General features: G+C 38.4%; 1 long non-coding RNA gene across 2 annotated transcripts in view; it reads right to left on the minus strand.

Moving 5' to 3' along the window:
- The window catches only part of LOC134732886 (uncharacterized), a 61,466-nt gene that overhangs the window by 29,287 nt on the left and 9,644 nt on the right, over positions 1-22,535 (minus strand). Inside the window, exons 2-3 of one of the 2 annotated variants that reach the window (XR_010116453.1) lie at positions 20,469-20,625; positions 14,820-18,976 (exon numbers count right to left, since the gene is read on the minus strand). This is a non-coding gene — a long non-coding RNA (uncharacterized lncRNA). Of the gene's footprint in view, positions 1-14,819; positions 18,977-20,468; positions 20,626-22,535 lie in introns of those variants that run through there. The other variant, XR_010116454.1, reaches the window with a different exon arrangement.

Below are 22,535 nucleotides of genomic sequence, written 5' to 3' on the forward strand. Positions count from 1 at the left end.
AACACTTTCTATCCTCTATATTTGGAGGAATTTTGTACAAAATTTCCTGATTGTCTTCCAAAATTAGTAATTTTAATCTCTTGATGACTTTCCTAATCTAAATAGGATGAGAGTAGGATCCTGTTCCTCAATGATGACAAGGATTGTTTAGTGTTGTTTTCTTTTTCTCACACAAACTGGGCTCTGTCCTACAAGTCAACTACACTGTGAAAGGGGACTTTTTACTGACCACAAGCCACGATGAGGTAGATGTCACTTATTCCACAATATCAATTGTTAGAATAATCCTTAAATCTTCCCATTTTAAACACGTGTTAGAAAAACTTAGAAAATACTTAAAAGTACAAAAATAAGCAAAGCCGCCACAGTCCCACCCTTCCCAAAACAACCATAACTAAAACTTGGTTGTAATTTCTTCTAGCCTCAATAAAGATTGAATAAATACAACAGCCTAACAAACTTCTTGCCTGGCAGTGTGCTGAGTGCTGGGCATAGAAAGGTAAATAAGACTTCATCCCTGCCCCTCAGGAAGTACACAGCTTACTGTAATGGGGTATGTAAACACAAAAGAGGCATTTAGCCCAGGCTGCAGAGAACGGAATGTGGGGTGGAGAAGATGCAAGGGATTATCACAGCAGATTAGAGAAATCCTAGAGTGGGACCATTCAAAGTTTTGTCCACTAGGTGACTGCAGATTTTACAAGCAACCAATAGAGTCTGAGAGTCTTCATTTAAAATTTTCAGAGCAATTTGACAGAGTAACTGTAATTCTGTTGAATCTAATAATTTTTAAAATTGGGTTTGTCTTCTATATTTTTTATTTCATTTTTGTTGTATTTATTTTTATTGTATTTTCAAAAATATCAGTCCACAATGGATTGGAGATTTAAAAATATATAAAACTCTACTCTCATGATGAAGAGTTTGAAAACCACTATACTCAGAGATTCAATAGCTTAGCCAAGTGTAGGCTGACCAACCATCCGGTTTGTGCTAAAACTGGGAAAGTTGCAAGCAAATCAGGTGAATTGGCCACCTTAAAAGTGTTTATTTCCAAGAAATAATTATCTTCATGAGTGAATAGATGAGATGAAGGGGAAGCAATGATCATCAAAGAAATAATAGAAGAAAAATTCTCTCAACTGAAAAGAGGTCAGTCATTAGGTCAAAAGGGTTCATTAAGGGGCAGCCAAGATTAAAAAGAGTGCTGCAGCTAGCCGTACTTTCTAAATTTCAAGGGTCAAGACAAAAATCCTATATGATTACACAAATTGAGGTCAACAAAATAATCAGGTGATGAAACAGTATTTTCATTTCTAGTGAAATGAAATTTCTAATGAAAATGCTACATTTAACAAAAAAGATGTTTGCTTTCACTTTCTAAATTGAGAGAAAAGAAATAAGGAAGAATCATCCTTTATATACAAATGTAACAATGAGGGTAATAAAAGGAAAATAGAAAACAATACCAGGAAAGAGTAACATGGGAAGATGCTAATGTTAAGAATTAACATAATTTTTTTTTGATTTGGCTTCAAATTTGGCTCTAAGCTTCCTGGTTGGGGAAGAAGAGGTTAGAAATCACAATCATTAAAATTGTTGCTATGATGATGAAGGAAGAAGTATATATGTTTTTCAGCAAGACATGTTTTCCTGGTACTGAAATCTAAAACAAATTCAAAGAGTTTAATATTGGGGGCATTAAGTGGTGTGGTAGCACTAACCTCAATAGCATTTCTACAGTAAACATAGGAGTGAATTTCACATACCTGCTTCTTGCAGGGATCCTCAGGTCAGTGAAATCAAGATGTCTAAACATATTATAGCCTATATACCTTATTTGATTCAAGGATAGAACTTAAGAGTACCCTAGAGGAGTAGGTAAGTGGCATGTCACTTAGTATTCTCTGATTATTTCTCTCAGCCAGGCTTGTATAATAATAGGTAATTTGAGGTCTCCTAATGTCTGAAAGTAAGTTACTCTGGTGCTCTCTATCGCTGATTGAGGGTATACAAAACTTCCAGTTTCAAAGGAGATACAATTGGACTTTGTTTACATTCAGCACCGATATTAGCATTGGACATCAATTCTCTGCGAGATTAGGCTATTATGCTTCACATAATGAATATTATTTTAGTAGGTGTAAAAAGCCTTTAACATTCTTATTGGTTTTATTCCTCCTCTGGCACTCTCAATAAACTTAATAAATATTGTAGCACTTTCATTAATGCAAATGGCATTGTTTATCAAAATATTGTTATAATACCCAGTTCTCATAATTTTAAGTTAGAAAAACTTTCTTCATATGTAATCTGTTTGAATGAGCAATAATCAGTTTGCAAATCAAGTATGTACATTATGATCACTTTTCAGAAAGTATATATTTGTATGTATGTATTTCATAAATTGTATAATATCTACAAATATATAAGCACAGAAAAAGCATTAGAGAGATACCTAATGTTAGCCCTGAGTATCTCTGGGTGACAAGATTTAGATGATCTATTTTTTTCTTTTTACTTTTCCATATGTTTAAGTGTTCTACAATTAAACTAGTATTATCTTTGCAAGAAGAAAAATAATATCATTGTTTACTTAAAGGCATGTAGGGGTGAAAGCAATTAATGTCTCTATATCATACCTAAGGCAAATCAGTCAGGTGATCATGCTGCCCTCTCAGGGCTTATATGATGATTTTAAGAATTGCATAGTTTAAGAAACAGCACAATTTGGGCCAGACACAGGGAGCAACTTTGCCACTTTTGCAGCTGTTTGACTTTGCGCAAATGTTTAAACTTTTGATTCTCTCGTTCTTCATCTTCCAGATGGAAACTGGATTGTTTTAAGCATAGATGAAATCTCTGATATAAAGTGCCTGGAATGAAATAGGTGCTCAATAAATATTACATGTTTATTTGCTGGCCCCATTCCTGAAAGTGTTAGACCTGGTTCTACAAGTGTTAGTGCTCTTCCGTACAGTGGCTTTATGCAAACCTGGCTTCAGTCCAATGCAAGTATTGGAGGAATAAGGAGACTCAGTCTCATTTTTCCCTTGTTCACTACTTTAGAGATGAGAAAGGGAGGAAAAGGAAGATTTACTGTGGATCTACTAAATATCAGGCACTATGTTACGTGTGTTACTTTGCTTAAGGAAGGTTCTATATTTTTCCCAAACACTTAAACATCTGTGACGTGTCTCAAGTTTCTACCTTATTAATACATTTAGCTCTGGAGAACTATTTACATTATATCACCACTTATACTAAAGCAGTTTCGTTATTCCTGTTTTTCTCCTCAAAGACTCTTAGCTGTGACATAGAGGTTTGGTGAGTTAGGTCACCATCGCAGTTAGGTCACATTTTTAGAACTTCATTTCATAGCATTTGGAACCCCAGAAGTGTACATTTTATTTTTCTATCCCTTTATTTGCATGTCAATATGTCTCCAGTCTTTATTTTTTACATTAATTGGGCACTATTCTGTCTCTTTAATATATGGTAAATGTGCCTTGTTTAAATGAACCTCATTCTATGTGGAAAAAGTTAGACAGAAAGCTAATGAAATGGGTATCTCTAATCACCAGTCCTTAGTTTTGAAAATTTGACTAAATTAACCCTACTACAACGAACTGAATCTCATCAAATTTACAACACTGGAAAGCATTCCACTACGAGAATGTTTCTGGGTCTGTGACAATTCATTTTCTTTATAACTTTGCCTCAATATTTCAGACAGAGATAGTTAAGCAATTGTGGAGAGGCCTGCAGCATTTGGGAATGGGGCCTCCCTTCCTAATGATCTATTGCAGTTGTATTGCACATGGATTGCACAACAAAAGTTTCTATTTTCCTACTTTTTTTCTTTATCACGTGCCAACTAAGCCTTTTTTTCTACACTCCCTTAAAACCTGACCCTTTCTCATCTTCTATGCTTTTTTCTTCCTGACATGAAAACCCTAAGAAGGCAAATTACTAATTGCATCCCTCAAAGCCTCAAATAAATATGATGTAATTAGCCACACAAACATGACCTGCATCTTTTCCCTTGAAAGCTTTCCCAGCTATTTGTCCACTAAAGCATGGTTTTCTGCAAACTCATTTCCCAGGAAATGTCCTTGAATGGCACGTGATCTTTCCATTTTAGACAAACTGCCTTGATCAGGTGTCACCCAACTGACCTGCTTTTTTCTGCCTTTATTTCCAACACAATGTTGTCTCTACAGACTATCAACTAAGTCCTGGTTTTTCCTCACAGAATTCCATTCTCAGCCCTATCCCTACGCCACACTGGACATATGCACTAGTTGGTTAACATATGTTTTATTATTCCCTCATGATTCTCACTGGGCCTCTGAGTGACCTTGAAATGCTATGGTGATGTCCCCGGGGCTCTCCTCCAATACTTTGGTGGTATGGAGCTTGGCTTCAGGTTTGTCGTCATCTCATTTGCTTGTTTAGTTTCCAGTTGGCTGGGAGCCAGCACTCTGCACTCTGCTCCATGCTTACGTTGCAAGCTACCTATCAGGTCACAATTTTTATTTTTGTGTCTTTCACTATTTGAGGGAGTAAATCCAACACAAAGCAGTAAAGGTGAATGACAAGCGAAGAAATTAACAAGAGCTCTGGGATGCTCTTAGAGCATGAATTGCAGAGCAGGAGGGGTCCTAGATGCCACCTAGTCCAATTCTATCATTTTCCAGGCAGAGTTGATACCTCTGAGTTTAAAGTCATAAGCCATTCAAATAAATTGATACAAGAGCTGCCAGGAGGAACATTTCCAAGTGGTTAAAATATTTGACTTTGAAATCATGTAGACCTGGGTTCAAATCCCAAGCTGTGTGGCCTTGTACAATTAATGTAAACCCACTAACCCATAGTATTCTTGTCTATTAAAATGGGGATAATAACAACTGTCTTACTGGGTTGAGCTGAATATATGATTGCTATTAATTTTTAACCAAAATCCACCTCTATTGATTTTTAGTCAAATCTTTTTACAAGGTAATGCTACTATTACAGTTCTAGTGCCAATCTTCCAAGATTTCTAATCTTTACTAACAGTGGTCTGACTTCGAACAACTTATTTACAAAACTGTGCTTCAGTTGATTAATCCGTAATACAAAGCTAATAATGATACCTAGTAAATAGGTAGGCGTAAGAATTAAATAGACAATCCTTGTAAATATAGCATTTCACATAGAGTTTAGCATGTAAAAAGCAAGAAAGCATTGAAAGTTCTATATAGTCTCAAATGCCCAGAACAAATGAATGATCAGGATACTCTCCTCCCATGTACTCTCAGTAACCAAGGTTATACACTTGGTTCTTTTTGGCTCACAGTGCTTATATTCATTTATTCAATCTGGGGCTTAAACAATAGGTAGCATTAGACCATGTGGAGATGGAAAAAAAAAATGTTTTCCACCAAATCAACCACTATGAGCAAAGAAGAGAAAGGGGAAGGTGCATGACACGTCTCTTAAACAGTAAGTAAATGTGTTTGGTTTCAAAGGCTTCGAATTGCCCTCCCCACCTGTAGACTCATCCCCTCCTTGCTGCTACCAGAAACAAAATACCAATTTGAACATGATTACAATTTTCCCAATTTTACTGTTCCACATCAAATTCAAAATAAACTCCCAACCCCTTAGCACAACCTCCCAGGCCTGTCACAATCTCTCTCTGCCTAACTTGCCAGCCTCAATTCCTCTACTCTGCCAACTGCCCTCCCTGAGCCATGTGCATTTATCTGAATCATCTGACTCACCTTCAGCCCTTTTCATGAGTTGTTGTTTCCTTGGCCAAAAACATTGCCCTACTAGGCCTTTAAAACTTAGTTCAGAGGTTGCCTGTAGGAAGTCTTCTTTGACACCCTTTGCCTATCCCTGACACTCCCTCAACACAAACAAGAGCAGAGTTCCTCCTAGGAGGTCCCATAGCATCATATGTTTACCTTAAGCAAAACTGGCAAGACATGGATTCCATGTTTGTATCCCTCTCCCTCTAGAATGCAAGTTCCCTGACCACAGAGGTTGGGTTTTTTAAAGAACCTACTGCGTGCTGAGCGCTGTTGTAAGCACTGAGAAATAAAGAACAAGAGAGGCAAAGTCCCTGATGTCTCAGAGTTTATGGTCTTATGCGGTAAGTCAGACAATTAACAAACAGATAAAAGCATAGTGACAAGTGCTACTCTAGTGTACTAAAGAGTAGTAAGAGAGAAAAAGGAAAACATAAGATCATGTGGTCTGATCATGGCAAAGAATTGAGGAGGAGCCAGTGATGCCTGGAACCAGGGCAAGACTGCTTGATCCTGAGGGCAGAGTAGAGCTCAAATATTTGTGGAGGGAAGGAAGGAGCTGGTTGAGATCTAGTTCAAGGATATAAAAGGGATTCAAACTCCTTCCATATAGAAACCAGTAGTACAGTAACTTTCCAGTCCAGGAACAAAACGCAGAGAAAAGCACCAATATTTTCAGGTCTAGTTCAGACTTGGAGCCTTGGAAGGTGATAATGGTTTGGATCTGTGTCCCCACCAAATATAATGTTGAATTGTAATCCCAAGTGTTGGAGGCGGGGTCTGATGGGAGGTGATCAGATCATGAGGGCGGAGTTCTCACGGATGGTTTAGCACCATCACCCCTTGGTACCATATAGTGAGTGAGTTCTCATGACATCTGGTTGTTTAAAAGTGTATGGCACCTCCTCCGCCCCATCTCTTGCTCCTGCTCCAGCCATGTAAGACTTGCCTGCTTTCCCTTTGCCTTCCACCATGATTATCAGTCTCCTGAGGCCTCCCCAGCCATACTTCCTGTATAGCCTGTGGAACCATGAGCCAATTACACCTTTTTTCTTTATAAATAGTCTCAGGTACTTCTTTTCTTTTCTTTTCTTTTCTTTCTTTTTTGAGATGCGCTCTCACTCTGTCACCCAGACTGGAGTGCAGTGGCGCTATCTCAACCCACTGCAACCTCTGCCTCCTGGGCTCAAGCGATTATCTCACCTCAGCCTCCCAAGTAGCAAGTAGCTGGGACTGCAGGGACACACCACTACGCCTGGCTAATTTTTGTATTTTTGGTAGAGACGGGGTTTCATTCGAGACCAAGGTCTTGAACTCCTGGACTCAAGTGATCTCCCTGCCTCAGCCTCCCAAAGTGCTGGGATTAGAGGCATGAGCTACAGCACCACACCTAGCCTAGGTATTTCTTTATAGCAGTGTGAAAATGGACTACTACAGGAGGGGTGGCCAGAGGCTATGCTGAACTGGTGATCTTAGGGCAAAACAGGGTTTTTTTAAAGAGATGGGGTCTTGCTATGTTGTCCAAACTGGAGTGTAGTGGCTATTCATAGGCCCAATCATAGTGTACTGCAGCCTCCAACTCCTGGGCTCAAGTGATCCTCCTGCCTCAGTCTCCCCAGCAACTGGGACTATGGGAATGTGCCACCTTGCCAGGCTTGGTGCAGGTTTTTATAAGCCAACATTCCTTGAAGAATAGCCCAGAAACACTAGACTAAGCCCTGGAGTTGCTGGGAAGCCTCAGTTTGGGAAATACTACTCTCCCAACCCCCACCTCACCACCACCTGGGCACTCACAATGCACATTAGCATATTTAAGGCTCTGAATATCTCAACATGTGGAAAACCTGGTAAACTTTTATTTCCCAAATTAATTTGACCACTGTATGCTTTTTGTTTTGTCTTGTTTTGTTTGAATACAACATTGTTTTAATCCTGTGAACAAGTATTTTGTAAAACAGACTTCAGGAAACTGGTCTAAATCATTCTCCATAACCCACAAGCCTAATTGTGATAATGTCTAGCTTCCAGTAATTTCGTTCAGTAGAAGCATTAAATAAATAAGGTAATAGGACTTTTGAAAAGATATAATAGTTTGGTTTGCACATGTGAAAGTAGAAGGTGCAAGAGTCTCAATAAGTCTAATTTCACCACATTTATTCATCTTAAAATAATTTCAACAGAACTAAAAATGGCTTATATGTGTAAAGATAAATATGTATAAATATATACTAATATAAGTTTTATGAAAAAACTAATTACTAAAGGTTAAATTTGAATTTGAATGCATTTTTATGCACTGCAGATTAGTCGGATTTTTTTAAGTAAAATTAATCATTTCTGTTCAACCAAGTGCAAAACAAATTAAGTTTATTCATCACAAACCCATCTTGCTTATTTTAATTACAACCACTTTAAATAGCAGAACTATTAGGCTCTATAACATTAATTTTTTTAAATTAAATACATTAGACTTCATAATAATATAGATACTTAATGGAGAGAAAAACTCCATGTCAAAGGCTAATTAATATCACTGACACTTTCCCAGTAACTGAAAATGAGACTAATAGCAAGTTCCTCCAATATCATGCTATATTATAATATAGACAAAGTCCATTGGGAAATTGACTTCATACTTCTTTCATTAGAGTAAATCCAACCAAGGCTGGGTGTGGTGGCTCATGCTTATAATCCCAGCACTTTTGGAGGATGAGGCCGGCAGATCACTTGAGGTCAGGAGTTTGAGACCAGCCTGGCCAATATGACAAAACCCTGTCTCTACTAGAAATACAAAAATTAGCCAGGCATGGTGGCTCACGCCTGTAGTCCCAGCTACTTGGGAGTCTGAGGTAGGAGAATCCCTTGAACCAAGGAGGCAGAGGTTGCAGTGAGCCAAGATCCCACCACTGCACTCTAGCCTGGGCGACAAGAGCAAAACTCTGTGTCAAAAATAAATAAATAAATAATAAATCCAACCATACAAAATTATTGTTCTAGCCATTCAAAAATGTTAGATTTATAAACTTCACATATACATCATTACTGTATACAGAACTCACTTCCTAGCTAAGCTTGGATTATAGCCATCTTTGTCAAATTAACTCTTCTAAGTTTCCATTTTTCTAATACCTTTAAAATTATGGGGCATCTTAAATAAAGCTACCTCAAAAGAAGTCACTGAGTGAATGACTGCTAGTAGTTTAGTAACAATAAATATCAATGGTGTAATTTATTCTCAAGTCAAGTTTTATCAATAATTTGCTACCTTCCCCAAACTGGTCTTCAGATATATTAAAGAGTAGTTTAATTATTCATCTGCTTAATGTACATCTAATAAAATAAGGCCAGCATCACCATTAACTAGAATTAACTTAAGCCCTCCACAAATATTGATTTATGTAAGTCTCCAGTCAAAACTCACTTTTTAAAATCTACCTTTTATTTGGCTTCTAACAGTCAACTGGGAGTTATAACTAAGAACTTTGCCATATTTTAACAAATGCTTGGCTGTTTTTAGCATTTTGATACTTATTCTTTACAGAATAAAGTACTTTTAGCACTCATTTCAATAGATTTTTCTTTTAGATCACTCGGGTCAAACATCAAGGAAAATAAATAAGAAAATGGTCAACTAAAATGCTTTCTTGACTGTTAAATGTCACATCTATATGATAAAATACCACGAGCCCATTAAAACTCATATTGCATGGGGAGAGAGTGGTCTTTTCAATAAATGATAATGGATCAATTAGATACACACATGAAAAAAATTTGACTTTCTACCTCAAACTATACATAAAAATCAGTTTTAGATGTATTGTAGATCTAAATGTAAAAGGTAATATGACTTTTAGAATAAAACATAAGAAAATACCCATGACCTTAAAATAGGCAAAGATTTCTCAAACAGGACACAGAAAGCTTTAATCACAAAATAAATTGATAAATTGGACTACATTAAAATTAAGAACTTCTATTTCATGAGAAGTCACGATTAAGAGTGAAAAGGCAAGCCACAGAATGGGAGAAGATATTTCCACTACAAATCTGGCAAAGGACTCATCCAGAATTTTTAAAAAGGCTCCTCTAAGTCAATATGAAAAACAGACAACCCAATTGAAAAATAGGCAAACGATTTGAGCAAACATTTTACAAAACAAGATATCCAAGTGACTGATAAATATATGAAATGAAAACCACAATGAGATGCCACTACCTAACCACCAGAGTGACAAAAATTTTCCAGCATTTCTTTAAGTGAACATATCATCATTACAATTAAAAATACACATTTGGATGGGCGCGGTGGCTCACGCCTGTAATCCATCACTTTGGGAGACCAAGGTAAGTGGATCACCTGAGGTCAGGAGTTCGAGACCAGTCTGGCCAACATGGTGAAAACCCATCTCTACTACAAATACAAAAAATTAGTCAGGCATGGTGGCACACACCTGTAATCCCAGCTACTCAGGATCCTGAAGCAGGAGAATTGTTTGAACTCACGAGGAGGAGGTTGCAGTGAGCTGAGATCATGCTATTGCTCTCCAGCCTGGGCGACAAGAGTGAAACTCCATGTCAAAAAAAAAAACAAAAACACATATGATCTATATGCTCCTGCAGAATTTATACAAAAAGAATAAATATATATGTCTTGTCTGTCTAGGTAAAAGAAGAATATCAAGTAAACTATTACTTTCAATGGCCTTGCCTTTTTAGACTGTATATGAAGTGTTGACAAGAAAGTGAAACAGGTAGAACTTTTAAACATGACTGCCAAGAGTGTATAATTGATATAGCCACTTTGGAGAACTGTTTGGCATTATCTATTAAAGCTGAACATATGCTCGCCATATAACCCAACACCCCCTTTCCTAGGAGAGAAAGGAGAGCACATATCCACTAGAAGATATTTATAAAGATGTTAATAGCAGCACCATTTATAATGGCTTAAGATGAGAAAACAACACAAATGTCCATTAAAAATAGAATGCTTAAATAAACTGTAGTATATTCACACAATGGAATACTATACAACAATGAAAATGAGCCATAGGCTGGGTGCGGTGGCTCACACCTGTAATCCCAGCACTTTGGGAGGCCAAGGCGGGTGGATCACTTGAGGTCCGGAGTTCGAGACCAGCCTGGCCAACCTGGTGAAACCCCATCTCTATTAAAAATACAAAAATTAGATGGGCGTGGTGACGGGTGCCTGTAACCTCAGCTACTTTGGAGGCTGAGGCAGGAGAATCACTTGAACCCAGAAAGCAGAGGTTGCAGTGAGCCGAGATCGCGCCATCACACTATCTGGGCTCTGGCAACAGAGCAAGACTCTGTCTCAAAAGAAACGAAAAGAAAAGAAAAAAGAAAAGGAAAGGAAATGAGCCATATACAAAAACTGAATGACTCTCACAAGCATGATGTGAAGTGGCACCCCCCAAAAAATACTACATACTATTGTATGATTCCATTTATTAAAATGTCCAAAACCAGGGGCTGAGGGGAGAAGATCTATGCTTTAAAAGTCAGGATCATGATAACACTTTCAGCATAGTGCCTGGAAGGGGATATGAGGGAGGCTTTTGGGGTGCTGTTATGTTCTCTTTCTGGAGCGCTGTCCTAGTCTGTTGGTTACATGGGTATATTCATTTTGTGGCATTCGTCAAGTTGCAGACTTACAATTTATGCATTTTCTGTATGTTATACTACAATAAAATGTATATTAAAAAATCTTTTTATACATATTTGTATAATATATTTTCTTTTTTGTACTTATTCTATATTTTTTAGATTTCCTTAAGTGAACATATCACCATTGTAATAATAAAAGATAAATACTGTTTTTATGCTCCTGCCAGGATTTATACAAAAAGAACAAACCAGATTTATCAACATATAGGTGGTCTTGCCTGCCTAGACAAAAGAAAAAGTTTTAAGCAATTTCCTTCAATGGTCTGGAAAATTGTGTCAAAATGTCAACCTGATATGAAATACATCTTATATGAAATAGATTATTGAGGTGCTGTGAAGTAGCCTTGGATAAATATGGTCACTAACAAACTGCCTCTTCAATATCAGGAACTTCTTGCTTTAGAAAGTATCTGAAAAACTGCCTCAGTTTGCCTATAAATCCTAGCATAGCAATAGTTTACCTGACAATTGGACATTTTAAATACCACATCAGAAGTCCAGTGAAATGCATTTTAATAAGCCACAGGATACCCCAGCTTTCTTCTAATATAAGAAGTAAATTTAAAAATAAAAACAGCCTGGGCAACATGGGAAAACCCAGTCTTTACAAAAAATACAAAAATTAGCCAGGCATAGTGGTGTGTGCCTATAATCCCAGCTACTCGAGAGGCTGAGGTGGGAGGATTGCTTGAGACTGGGAGGTCAAGGCTGCAATGAGCCACGATCGCGCCACTGCACTCCAGCCTGGACAACAGATCCAGACCCTGTCTCAAAAAAAAATAACAATAAAAAAAAGAAAGAAAGAAATGAGAGTAAATGTTTTCTCATTCTGTCCTTCTCTTCTCCTTCTTTGCTTGTCTCTTCTCTCTCCCTTTTCTTTTCTTCTCTTCCTCTTTTTCTTCCCTTTCCCTATTTAATCTCAGTCATGTGATCGCCAGTGAGGCTAGAAAGTTTTAAGTTTAGTTCTCCTAGTGTTTGAAACACAAGCTGAAGTGAAGGCCCTTGTTATAACTGGGAAATTAGCCTCCAGCCTCTCTAAAATTGGAAGTGCAAAGAGAGAAGGGAAAGTGAACAAGTATCTGTTTCTTCTTCCCTCTCCCGCTCCAGCCCCTCCCGCTTAGTTCTCCAACCCGGGCCTCACTATAGGTCAAAATGAACGCAGCTGCCCAACACTGTGATGCGAGCTTGTTCACATTGACGGACACTTTTCTCATGTTCACGTGGTGGGTCACAGAGCAGTAGGGGAAAGGGAAGTGGTGATGCAGTATCTACTAGCCACGCTAGGGGTAGGTGACAAGAAAGTTGTTAGGGGAAAAAAATATTCGAACAGTAAAATGGAGCGTGTAGCAAAGTGGAGGAGAGTGACTCTTTGAACCGCTATAGTGGCAGGAAGAGCAAATCAGGTGCTATGCACATTACAAAAGAACAGGGAAAAAACGTACAAGTGAGATGGTATATATCCAAGTTATCTGAAGACCCTGAAATCCTTCAAATATTAGAGATTATAGCTATGATGCTAAATGCCTTAGGGACTTTCAGAAGAGCTTGTATATTTAAAAGGGGTGCAAAGCCTCGAAAATGTATAGGCATCCTAGAAAGTCCCCCAAGAGAAACTCTGAAACCTGCATCGAGACTTCCCATTTTACAGTACGAGGAAGGTGGGGGTAGGGGATGGGGTGGTTTCCACCGGGCCCAGCAGAAAAAAGCAGAAAGGTCACCTCCTCCCAATCTGCATGTATGTGAAATCCCCTCATGGAGGATTGTGACATGAGGCTGAAAGACTCAGAGCACACAGGATGCGACCTCAGGCCAGAGCGAGGTCAGCTCAGCTCGCAAAAGAAGGGCGGGAAGTTCCTACTCTGGTGCTGCTGGCACACGATCTCCCAGAATGGAGGCAGGAGTGGGAGGCAGGCTGCCTGGCAGAACTAGGTGGAGAGGGAAGAAAATGGCCTGAGAATGCTGACTAGATTTGAGTATTTGATGTCTGAAGGGGATTTGGGGCGAGACAGAGAACAAATGACTTGATAAGAAAACCACGAAGGCAGATGAAAGACACAAGATAGAAGAGGGGAGGCTAACTATAAGACAGTGATTGTGGGCAGGTTGAGAGATAGCCACTGGGACCAAAGAAAGTGGTCAGTGAGGGCGAGGAAGGAAGAAATCAGCCTCAGAAGGAGGAGAATTCACACCAGTCTGAAGCCCAAATCTGAAATAGATTCACACATTATCCAAGCCCAAGAGTTGTGGTTTGGGGTGCCCTTATATGGGGCTGGGGGGAGGTGGCAGGAGGGGTTCTTTTTAAATAAATGAACCATAAATGATTCAAAAGATTTTTTTAACTTTTTATTATGAAAAATTGAGCATACAAAAAAGTAAGCAGAATATAATAATGACCTGCATGGACCCAGTACTCTGATCCAACAATTATCTAATCCTGGTCAATCATGTCATTCAACCACAGCCATTTTCCCCCTTCTCATATTAGTTTTTTTTTTTTTAATTATTGTAGTAATGGCTGGGCACAGTGGCTCACACCCATAATCCCAGTATGTTGGGAGGCCGAGGTGGGCCGATCACCAGGTCAGGAGTTTGAGACCAGCCTGGCCAACATGGTGAAACCCCATTTCTACTAAAAATACAAAATTATCTGGGTGTGGTGGTACACACCTGTAATCCCAGTTACTCGGGAGGCTGAGGCAGCAGAATCGCTTGAACCTGGGAGGCAGAGGTTATAGTGAGCCGAGATCGTGCCACTGCACTCCAGGCTGGGTGACAAGAGTGAAACTCCATCTCAGAAAAAAAGAAAAAAAAAAGTGACCACAATGTCATTATGCCTCAAAAATTCTTACCATCAGGGGATATTTTGGTGGCATTTCTACATTAAAGCCTCTCTTGTTACTGTACTCAAAAATGCTTGTGCATTTTAGAAGAATTTGGAAAGGTGAGAAGAAATTTTACTAAGAGAAGGGATCAGGAAGTAAAGCTGTATCAGGAACCCTGGGAAGGACAAAGACCTAGCAAGAAAGACTGTTCTAGGCTGGGCACGGTGGCTCACGCCTGTAACCCCAACACTTTGGGGGATGAGGCAGGTGGATCACCTGAGGTCGGGAGTTCGAGACCAGCCTGACCAACATAGAGAAACCTCTACTAAAAATACAAAATTAGTTGGGCGTGGTGGTGCATGCCTATAATCCCAGCTACTTGGGAGGCTGAGGCAGGAGAATCACTTGAACCTGGGAGGCAGAGGTTGCCATGAGCCAAGATCGTACCATTGTACTCCAGCCTGGGCAACAAGAGCAAAACTCCGTCTCAAAAAAAAAAAAAAAAAAAAAAAAAAAGATTGTGTTCTGTGGTTGGTCATAGAATACAGCTGTGCAGTGGAGGACATGCGTCTTATAAAACTCCATACTTAGCTCTAGAGAAGTCTGCAGCAATCAGTAGACATCAAAAAGCCAACATTGAAACTGCTCTCATTGAAAGCAGAGAATTAGGGGATCTATGTAGCAGGAAAAATGGTGTTTTCTGTTCTGTTGCCCTTCCCCCAATCTATTGTACTAATATATTATGTGCATCATAAAATATTTTAAAAACATATCATTAAAGGATGTGATTAAAAAATAAACTTCTTATATTTTTCTCACACTCTAATAGATCATCTTGCACCCCTCACTTTGGAGACCACAGAGCTTGATTGTCACTGTTACCCCAAGTGTAATCTTTAAGTGGGTGATAGAGAAATCAGGTTCGGCAGGTTGAAAAAGAGCCTAGGGACACCTATGCAAAGGACAGTAGAGGCCAGTGGTCTCAACTCTACTGTACATTAAAGTCAGCCTGGGAGGTTCTGAGAAATGTGAACACTCAGGTCCCACCCTATACGAATCAAATTAGTAATTCCGAAGGTGAAATCTGTGCGTTTTTTTTTTTGTTTTTTTTTGTTTTGTTTTTTTTTTTTTTTGAGACGGAGTTTCGATCTTGTTGCCCAAGCTGGAGTGCAATGGCGCAATCTTGGCTCACTGCAACCTCTGCCTCCCCAGTTCAAGTGATTCTCTTGCCTCACTCAGCCTCCCGAGTAGCTGGGATACAGGTGCGTGCCACCATGCCCGGCTAATTTTTTTTGTACTTTTAGTAGAAACGGGGTTTCACAATGTTAGCCAGGCTGGTCTCGAATTCCTGACCTCAAGTGATCTGCCTGCCTTGGCCTCTCAAAGTGCTGGCATTACAGGCGTGAAGGTCTGTGCATTTTTAAAAAGTTCCTCCAGTGATTCTTACAGGCAGGGTTGAAAACCCACTGGTGTAGGTGTTTAAAAAAAATAGTTGCTTAACGTGAGGATATTAGTTCTGATTTTAAAACATTTTATTCTGCTATTTTCTCATCTATGAGTGGGACAATGTTTCGCAGGGAAGTGAGAGGAAAAGGAGGGTAGAAAAACTTTAAAGTAGAAATCAGACCTAATAAAAGAATAGTGAAGTTCTCTCGAAAAAGGGTGGTTTTCATTTCCATATTCCAGGTTCTAATTTACTATATCTTAAACTGATCCAAAATTTTGACAGACCTTATTTTCATTCAACCAAAGGCACTTACCCTATTAGATTATTAGAATTATCTAATGACTATTTCATATTGCGATCATGGTTATTTCATATGTCAAAATAATTAATCCCGGCTACTTACATGTTTTCTTTTTAATCAAGTTTATCTCTCAGTTGGGAAAAGCAACAAATATGATCTTAAAAAAATAGAGATTTTCTATCTCTGAGGAACTGACTTCATCAAATTATTCTGGAGGGAAAAGCAAGTACAAAAATGTGAACTATAGGCAGCTGGAAAGCAAAATTCTCCACAGTGAATGACACACCAAATCCTGCAGGGAAATGTGCACCACAATACTTTGTTTCCTGTGGCTTCCTGCCTGAGGAACACTGAAGAACAGTAAAAATTATTCCAGAAATGATTTCCTCAGCTGTCTCATGGATGAATTTAGCACAGGTATTTGGTCACAATGTTAAATCACTGTCAAATCCAAACGTGTATATTTATAAATGTTTATATATGTAATCACAGGTTCCTAAAAATGAAGGTTAAAAGAAACTTGAACTGGATTCCATTTTATCACAAGCCTGGAATGCCGAAAATGCTGTGGCAAAGTCATCCATTCATTCATCTAAGTGAAAAGCCTATAAAATCATAGGCATCTTCAGCCACATCCTTAAATTTCACCATTTTACGTTTCACAAAAGTTATATTGGCATTATCTTTTGTGCTGGAAACAAAGTTAATTGTCTTCTGCAGGATACTTAAAACAAAATGGGCAATCTCAGTTTATTTTATGATATTTAAGAGGCTAAAATGAGCTTGTTCCACAAATAGCCTTCCTAGTAAATCCTGGGAAGTCATGAGAGGGCTGTGTGATGGTAGCACGCACCTACTGTAGATGGCATTGTGCATTTGGCTTGGCCACAGCAAGTGTTTACTAAACTAGGGGTGGGTTGTCAAACAGACTTCAAGGTCATGCAGAAAATTAATATCAATAATTAATATCTTTGTATGGGTTTACATGGTACTTCCCATTTTTAGATGATTTATAATTAGTTATCATCCATCCTTGATACGTTATTGCCATAATTCAGGACCTCCATATCTCTTACTTGGACTACTTCTAAATAGGTTCTCATCTCACTCCAGCCCATCCTCGCCATCACATGCTCTCTTGACAATGCATCTCGGAGCCTGTCACTCCTGTTATTTATCTATGGAATGTTCTATCTCTTGTTTCTTGGTTCTCACCTCCTACTAACTTCCCACATTCACTGCTTAACACAGCCACATGGAGCTTTGTGCCATTCTCCAAACATACTGTTTGGTTCTAAGCTCTGTTTCTTCACTGTCCTTCATGAGTATCTTCAATGTATCTGCCTGACTGGCAAGCTCTCACAAGGCCTGGGAAATCAAGCCACAACTTTATCTCTTCTGTGGAAGCCTTTTTGGAAAGCTCCAGGGTTGGCCTTTCTATCTTTTGTGTTATCTTAACCTTTGTACATACTTTTATTGTCATTCTTATCACCATTGTCTCTTTCCAAATCTGGGTTCCCCTCTCTCCACTATCACCCCCAAAAAGAAATTGAGTTCCTCCAGGGAAGATACTCTTTCACAGTCATCTTGGTATCCCCAGAATCTGGCAGATGTTCAATTAAAGAAACTGATGAGCTCAATTGATTATTAAAAGAATTTTTGTTCTTGTTTGAGGTAGAGAAAGTAGAATAATGCAAAGCAGAAACAATGTTATTTCACCTAAATCAGAGGTGAGAAATCTATTTTACTGTGAGCCAATTATGAAAATTTAAAGATGCTCACGGTTATATTTTTAAATTATTTAAAACAAAAATATTTCTACTGAATGCAAAAATTTCAATGTGAAAATAGGCACTTCCTGTTATAGGCACTAAACTGTTAAAATGTGAGCAGATGTGAGAAGCAGCAGCACAGAGATGGTTTTCTGATCTTTGATCAAATCTTAGAAGTGGCAGATTGCTCTTCATCAACCGGGATCATTTATTCTTGGCACCAAGTCTTGGCACTTAGATTACAGAGGATCACAGGACCACATGGTCCTTGTTCCTTAGGGAGGCCTTTCTTCAAAGGTTGACTTTCCTTGCCATCCTCTCTCTGCAAGGGGTCTCTCTGGCCTCTCTAACTTAGTGGATTTTTCCTTCCCCCCTCCCTCCACTTTTGTGAGTCAGGTGTTAGAGCTAATACTTAGCAAAGAAAATACATACACATATTAAAGTTGATCGTTAGCAGCCTCATATAAATAACACCCTGGGGAAAATGCCTAAATCTATGAATAGTTGCTTATAAATTATGATTCACAGGGTCTCAAGGGGTTATGTAGCAATTTGGGAGACTGGTTGGGTGGGACACGTTTTGACTATTCTATCACCTACAGGCCTTGAGCGTTCCTCAAGTCTTCTCATGGTACTAGGCCATATGTGACACATAAGCATTCAAGTTGTGTCTACAGGACATCAAAATAGCTATCTAATTGGACTAAATAAATTATCTTTAAGGCATATCTTTCTAGGATAGGAAAACTGATTGTTTTATATCATGTAAAAGTTAAAACAAGAAGACATTTAAATATGTATTTTAATTCCCTATCTGATTGCATTAGAGATGAATATACATTATCATCATATGATTCAAACGATTACTGCTCTGAATCTGTGAGGAGATTCACTACTTCAGATAGGAAGGAACTGATATTTTTTGAGCATCTGCCAGATACTTTATAAACATAAGTTCATTTAATGGCTTAGCACATGAGGTGGCTATCACATGGCCCCATTTTACGGATGAGGAAATTAAGATTCAGAGGGGTTGGGTCACTTTCTGAGGTCGCATAAATAGCATATGATTGAGCTGGCATTTGACTTGGGGTCTGTGTGTCTACAAATCCAGTGCTTTGTCTTCACACCACACCACTGCTAGAGGCCTACAGAATTATAAGGAACCCAAATGAGACAGGGAAATGCACACAACCTTACTCTATAACTGCACCTAAACCATGCCAGGCTATTGTCGATTGCTAGTCCCCCCATAGCTCCAGGAAAGGGAATGCCTCATCTGTTTAGAAACTCCCATACAACAATCCTTACCAGAACTTACCACTAAACCACAATCTTTTTTTTTTTTTTGAGACGGAGTCTCGCTCTGTCGCCCAGGCTGGAGTGCAGTAGCGCAGTCTTGGCTCACTGCAAGCTCCGCCTCCCAGGTTCACGCCATTCTCCTGCCTCAGCCTCTCCGAGTAGCTGGGACTACAGGCGCCCGCCACCACGCCCGGCTAATTTTTTGTATTTTTAGTAGAGACGGGGTTTCACTGTGGTCTCGATCTCCTGACCTCGTGATCCGCCCGCCTTGGCCTCCCAAAGTGCTGGGATTACAAGCGTGAGCCACCGTGCCCGGCTAAACCACAATCTTGAGTTTGTAAATACAACAAGCAGTTGTCATTACCCTGAGGCAAAACAAATTTCCTTACTTTTGGTGATTATTATGTCCTTAAATATATTTTATGTAGTTAAATAATTGAATTTATTTTTGTTTGCCTTAACCAAAGTTATATAAGCTCATGGTTTAAATAAGCTTTAAATAAGGTTTGATGTGAAAAATAATGGTCCCTTGTACCTCCCCTCAATATATTTCTCTCCACTCCAAAGGCGGCCACATTCAATGTTTTCAGCAATTTTGTTTTGTTCGTTTGATTAATTTGTTGGTTGGTAGTTTTGATGTTTACTTCCACAACTTTTTAATGTTATATTTGCTTATGTTACTAATTTGATTTTTCAAGTGTAGGCATTTTCCATGACTTCTCACTGTGGAATACAAGGGCACAGCTTTCTTTCACCACCTTCTCCCACCCCATCCCACACATCCACCCTTCCCATCTTTTCATCTACTTACTATCTTTATATCAAAATTTTTATTAGATTAATACTTAGTATTTATGTTAGTTATAGTGAAGTTCTGTAGTATGTATAATTCTTCTTTTCATTTTGGCCAAAACTTTTGCTTCCCTGGAGTTGGTTTTTGTTGGTTTTAGCAAATATTCTCTGTGTGTATCACTAATTTAACCCCAAACTCTCCATCAAATGCTTAACATTTTTTCTTTCTTTTCTTTCTCTCCTTCTTCCTCTTTGCTTCCTTCCTTCTTTTTCTTTCCATTTTTCTTTCTCTCCTTCTTTCGAGATGGGGGTCTTGCTATGATGCCCAGGCTAGAGTGCAGTGGCTATTCACAAGCATGATCATAGCGTACTGCAGTCTAGAACTTCTAGGCTCAAGCCACCTTCCTGCCTCAGCCTCTCAGTTAACTGGGATTACAGGCATGTGTTATGATGCCCTTTTTCTTAAAATATTCACATGCATCAGGAATTCTTTTATTTTCACCTTCCTGAAAAATATCTCCCCATACACCTTATAACATGCATTACCTGGACAGATGGCCCTGGACACCAGGTGCACACTTGCTACCTGGGATGTCCCTTGCTTATGTCCTGGGAACTCCCTTTGCCTGTCTCTTGTATTCATTGCCTTCCTTTATATTGGCTTCATATCCTCATTTTGGTGGAGCACATCCTTGAGTAGCTTCTGAGAATGAAAACATGAGAGGTAAAATATTTTGAGACCTTAAATGACTAAAATTCAACTTATTTTCTGTGTTTTCACATTCCTAAATTTCTAACCTTCAATTATTTTCTATATCCTCTAAATCTCATACAATTTGTTACAAATCTCTTAAACTGGTAGGACTGAGACTGACCATAGTATTCCAGTAATAGTCTGAAGAATGTAATACAAGAATTATTAATACTTTGTGATTCTGAATTTGGTCTTCTAAATTCCTCCCTACCACAGTTGCATACTGCAGTTATAGTGCATTTGTCTTTTCTCCCCACATGTGTTCCTATTTAGGATCAACACCTCTCAATTTTTCCAAGGTCATTTTGAATTCCATTCTTATGTTCTGAAGTGCTAATAAACCTGTCTCTTAACATCAGCCATACTGAGCTTCATAAATATCATAAAAATTACTGATAAAGTACACAATATGTAATACTTCTAGACCCTCGAACCTGCTGCCATTACTTCTAATGGTCAATTTAAAATGATTCCAAACCACTAAATAATGAGAAAGCTTGACACATATGACCAAATCATTTCTTCATAAAGAAAAGAATGCTTTTGTGGTTGAGTATCAAGATGTCTGAGTTCTGGGGGATTTATCCTATTGATTTTCCAAGGGTGTTCAGCTTCTACCTTTCAAAGGCAATCTCTTTCCTTATTAAAAAAATTAGGCAGCAAATATAGCTCTTTTTCCATACCACAAGCATTTATCCTGTTAATACTAAACAGGTTTATAATTACAGAGGCAGCAAGGCATAGTGAAAGAGAACTTACTTCAAGAGTAAGAAGACTAATGCTAGTAATGCTTTCCTATGATCCAATATTTGTTGGAGCTACTATCCATCAAATATGTTTGATGGATTTATTAATCCATTAAATAGGTGCTCAAATGGCACACCTATTATGTGCCAGGTACTGTGGTAGGTACTGGAACTACAGAATGAAAAAGATAGACATGGTCCCAGTCCTTGTTTAAGGGACAACAGATACTGGGCAAGTAATAACAAGTTGAGCATTATAACTTAACCTCCATGAGACTCAGTTTCCTGTGTAAAATAAGGAAAATAATAACAGCACCCCATATGTTCAAATGAGGTCATATGTAGAAAAAACTTTATAAGCTCTCTTTTTCCAGATGAACTACAGGCATCTTCTACTAGCTTTTGATTTTCCAGAGCCACAGAGCATATCTTACTTATCTTTGTAATCTCAGCAAGTGGTGCAGTGCTTGTCAAGTTAGCAGGACTCAACACGTGTCTGCTGAGCAAGCAACAACTCCAAAAGAAGACAAATCCATATTTTTACACAATTAAAAGCCTTTTCATTTTCTTACCAAGATTATCCACCCATTCATGAATTTATGAACATTATTAGTAGAAAAGCATAAAGTAAGACTACAGTAAAATGTTTCCAGTTAGCATGTATTCATCATCAAAGTGTATATGTTGGAATAACTTAAATATTACAGCATTTAAATTTTCATCTATTCAATTTAGCATAACAAGTAATTTGTAGCTAAAATAACTTCTGAGGGCAGAGTGTACTTTTGCAAAGTTTGACAAAATTATTTGTGGCTTAAAAAGCATCTACATAAGATACTCAAAACAAGTGATTTACTTTAAATTTCAAAATGAGATGTAAAAAAAAATTGAATTAACTCCTAGCAAAATTTTCCCCTACAGAAAAATTTTCTAACAATGCTAAAACACGGTGAAATAAAAAGTGTATGAAAATGCCAACTGACTTGTTTCCCAACAAGTCTACAAGATTGATGGACTTTAATCCTTTGGAACATTAAAATGTATATAGCAGACAGTTTTACCATGGAAGGTAATTGTTTTAGTTTTTTTTCTTCCTTTTAGAGGGCTTAAAGG

Source organism: Symphalangus syndactylus, chromosome 17 (assembly GCF_028878055.3).
Source record: "Symphalangus syndactylus isolate Jambi chromosome 17, NHGRI_mSymSyn1-v2.1_pri, whole genome shotgun sequence".
Classification (NCBI taxonomy): domain Eukaryota; kingdom Metazoa; phylum Chordata; class Mammalia; order Primates; family Hylobatidae; genus Symphalangus; species Symphalangus syndactylus.